Raw genomic sequence first — 4,709 nt, 5'->3', positions numbered from 1 at the left:
CCAGCAAGGTGAAGCCAAAGGTGCATTAGGAACTGGTTTGTATTGGCACATGTAACAAACACTGACATCTCCGCCCTTTAAAAATATATTGTCCAGGACACCAAATCAGATCCCTGCTTCTAAACTCCAGGCTGGCAGTGAAATGTCATTAATAAAACAAACTCATATGTGGAGCATTGCCACACAACTAGAAAACTGGGGAACTTGACTTCCCTCCCTTGCAAATGGCACCAGAGGAGGGTGAATAACACTTTCCCTTCTATCTAGGGGGGTTATAAATCACACTCAGCCTTTATCTGCAATGAACCTGAATACAGGGGGACTGGTAACCAGTATTCAAAATGTGGGCCCTATTTGTGGATGAGAAATGGGTGCATGTGAAATGCTTGTCATTTGAATGCAGAGTGATACGCTGAAAACCAGCCCACCAACCCCATTTAATGCACAGTGATATGCTGAAAACCAGCCCACCAACCCCATTTAATGCACAGTGATATGCTGAAAACCAGCCCACCAACCCCATTTAATGCACAGTGATATGTTGAAAACCAGCCCACCAACCCCATTTAATGCACAGTGATATGTTGAAAACCAGCCCACCAACCCCATTTAATGCACAGTGATATGTTGAAAACCAGCCCACCAACCCCATTTAATGCACAGTGATATGTTGAAAACCAGCCCACCAACCCCATTTAATGCACAGTGATATGTTGAAAACCAGCCCACCAACCCCATTTAATGCACAGTGATATGTTGAAAACCAGCCCACCAACCCCATTTAATGCACAGTGATATGTTGAAAACCAGCCCACCAACCCCATTTAATGCACAGTGATATGTTGAAAACCAGCCCACCAACCCCATTTAATGCACAGTGATATGTTGAAAACCAGCCCACCAACTCCATTTAATGCACAGTGATACGCTGAAAACCAGCCCTCTCTTTCTTCTTGTCCATCAGAACGGCCGTGGCCCTTTGCAGGGTATGGACTCCAGACTTTGTAAGCAGGCCCATGAGGCTGGGACCCTGCTACATGCGATTCAGGCTTCCCAGAGGATTCAAAGAAGGGTCTGAAACCTTGAGGGGGAAGCTTGAGCCTTGTTTTTCAAGGACTGTGACAGTACAGTGTTTGCAAAGCAAATCTAATCTGATAGCTCTTTAATCACCCTGACAGTCTGTGGTGAGGCATGTGGTTAACTATTTGGGGCACAGTCGCTCCTCTTAAAGCCACTGTCTGCTATTAAGATCACATGAGACAAATCCTTTAAAACTTCAGACATGATGGGAGGAAAGATGTTGAAGAGTTTTGGTCACGTGCCCACAGTAGTTGTCTTGGTCTTCTGCCTCCAGGCGCTCTCACTTTCAGCTTTTGCCCAGGTAAGAAGAAGGGGAAGGAGGGAGGGGATAATCAAACAAAGGAAGGAAACAGTGAGTGATGCTGAACTTAGGGAAAGGGCATGTGGTGTGCACCGTGGTAGGGTGGGGAAATCACTGGGGGCATGTCAGCAAGGCCCTGCTCAGCGAACAAGTGCCACTGAGGAAGGAGAGCCCCTCCCTCAGATGTGTAGCAACACGAGCGAGGGGGGAAATGCTTCCTGGTTCCAGGTGGCAACCAGCAAAGCCCAGAAGTGTGGGAAATACCCATAAGAGAGAATAGGCACGGCTACTCCTAGGTCATCCCTGACCAACCTCTTCTTCAACACCTCCAGCAATGGAGAGTTCCCAACACTCCCAGGCAGTCCATGCCACCGCCTTGCTGCGCTAACAGTGTAGACGCTTTTCCCGATATCCAACCTAAACCTACTTTGCTGCGACTTCAAGCCAGTGGCTTGCACCCTCCTCTCGGCAGCAAGAGAGAAAAGGAGTTCTCCTGCTTCTTTATGGAAGCCCTTCAGGTACTTGAAGACTGCTATCGTGTCCCCCTTAAGTGTCTTTTCTGCAAACTGAGCATGCTTATTTCCTTCAAACTCTCCTACTAGGATTTGCTTTCAAAGCCCTTTATCAGTTTTGTTGCCTGCCTCTGGACCCTGGACCCTCTCTAATGTCTCCACGTCCTTTGTAACATGTGGAGCCCAAAACTGCATGCAGGACTTTAGATGAGGCCTAAGCTGTGTTGAGTAAAGAGGGGCATTATCACTTTCTGTCTTGCACCTAATGCTTCTTTTGACCCATCCCCAAACTGCGTTCTCCTTTTGTGCAGCTGCATCGCCCTGCAGACTAATATTGAGTCTGTGGTCCCCCACGACTCCTAGATCCTTCTTCAAAGTGCTGCCATGCAGCCAAATGTCACCTATCTTGTATTTGTGATCGTGATTATTCCTTTTGAGCGGGGGCAGCATTTGGGGAAGTTTGGACAGCAGAGACTCCCTGTGACTGCGCCCGAAAGCTTGCTAAGAACTTTTTTCCAACTACTCAGTTGATGTAATGCAAGATATTGCATCTACCCAAAGAAGCTGGCCTGCCAATATATATCCTTAGATTAACACGGCTACGACCAGCAACCCTAGAGACATCTCCTGCATCTGGGGAATTTGAAGTGAAAGTTATACTTTAAGACTGAAAATGTATATTTGGCATCTATTTACATAGCTGCAAGATTTCATGAAAAAATAGGCAATTGTATTGTGATAAGGTTATGATTGCCACCTTAAGGGCATCAGTCAGAGTCAAGTGTCCTCACAACTCACATTTCCAGTACTTTTGGTACTGGACAGCTCTGCAATCTAGGCACATCTCACAATATTAACTCAAAATATTAAATCAGCTCTGATAAATCAGGGTCTATATGAAGCCGAAATGTGGAATAACATAGTTTCTTTTTAAATGCAGGTTATGATGTCTATGCAATGTGTTGTTTGGATGTTATACAGACTGCCCTTCCCAATATCACATGCAAGTACCCATTACTCTGTTTCTCTGCTTTTAAAAGAAATCATGTATTTCCTCACCTGGCCTATTCTTTAGGGATGATGTGGATTATCAGGGACATTTTATTCACGGTAGACAGAATAAAATTGCAAATGAAGGTAGCCTTCCATATAACACTTACCAGACCAGCACAAATCAGCAATCCATATGGATCAATATGGGCTGGACGCTTCAAAAAATTCAGGAAATCTTCGCTACTAAGAAATGTTCACTTTTTCCTAATGCTGCCAGCTAGAAACAAACCTTTGCTGCAGAGCATGTTTTTACCAGATTTGCCTGACCTTTTGCCACTCATTTATTAGAGTTATGTTTCTGGGGTCTCTGCAATTCTGTCAATGGGCTCCTTGTGTCACTTGTATTTCGCACCCTTCTGCAAGTCCTCACCCCCAGCAGACCTACCTTGCAGGGCTTAGTTTCAACGGGGCTGGGTTCCTCCAGCTACTGAATTAATCCAGCAAACACACACACACAGATTGGACCAGCTGCACGGTTGGGATAGACTTAGACAAGCTTTTGAATGTAATGTATTCTTCTTCCAGACACCTCATGAGTGTATCTAGGTCTATGGATGCTTTAATCCATGAGCACGTCCGAGCCGGCTGGGTCAATCAGCATTTACAAGCTGACACCCTCATGCGCCACAGTCTCAGCACTTCCCAATTGTCCTGATAGTAACTCCCTTGATAAGTAGACCCCGCAGGATTTTTTGGCTTTACGGGGATCTTTGGCTTAGGTAAAAGAAGCATTGCTGCAGAGCAAATGGGAAGGAGTGGGGGGGGTCGAGGAGAAGAAAGAGTAAATGAGGTTCGGAGAGAGAGTATGGCAACCAGCTTGACCATCGAAGTTATTTTATTACCAGGTATATGAAAGGTATGATGATACTAGTAAATAATAGCCATACTAGGAAGAACAAGTGAAACAGTTACAGTATTGCACGACTTCAGTTGGGTATTTGGGGAAATCTAGCTCAAGTCTGATCAACAAACAAAAGTCAGGTTTATAAAGTAATGCCTGGAGTAAGAGAGAAGGAGAGAGAGAGACATTAAATCGAGTCTGAGGCTCAGAAATTGGGCTCAAGCAAAGAGAGAGACTTGGGGTCTCACCGCTCGGTGAAGCTGGAACCAGTCGAGGCTCCAGGCATTTGCTGGAGGTTGCAGACAAGCGGTTCAGGTTCAGGCCCAGGGTGCTGGAGACGGGCCGAGCCCCCAGCACGACCTGTGGAGGTCTTGCAGGTAGATAAGGAGACAGTGAAGTCCCAGCAGAAGTGGTGCAGCGTTTGGATCCGAGCACCGCAACAGAAACTGGAGCCTGGGGAGGGGTTTTCGTAGGGAAACAACAACGGTTGATGGGAGAACACTAGGTTTGTTAGGGGTACGTGATGGCTCAAGGGCGTATACCAGAGCTGGTTTGTTATGCTGGACAACAGGAGCCGATCACTCCTGGCTGCGGGTGGCTGTTACTCCGAGAGAGCGCGCAATGCAAACAGGCAGATTCAGTGTTTTGGGCCATTGCTAGAATCGGTCTGATAAATGCTGAGCTGGGTGTGTGCAGATGTGGGCTGATTAGCATCTGGAGCAGAGATCCCCCACCATGCAGCGCTGCCCTGCTTCTCTGGTCCCGGATTTCAATGCAGTCCTTGCCTTGGAGTCTCTGTTCTCTGCTCTGAATGCTAATGGAGGTGCCTCCTTGCCCCATCGTGGATGTAACTGAGACTAGGGGAGTTGGCTTCTCCTGATACCCTTGTCTGGAGGGGGTTAGGAGTGTCTCCCGCTGCATC

This window comes from Gavialis gangeticus, unplaced genomic scaffold, assembly GCF_001723915.1.
Source record: "Gavialis gangeticus isolate Ggan-Ray unplaced genomic scaffold, GavGan_comp1, whole genome shotgun sequence".
Taxonomy (NCBI): Eukaryota; Metazoa; Chordata; order Crocodylia; family Gavialidae; genus Gavialis; species Gavialis gangeticus.
This window is presented reverse-complemented; position numbering follows the sequence as displayed.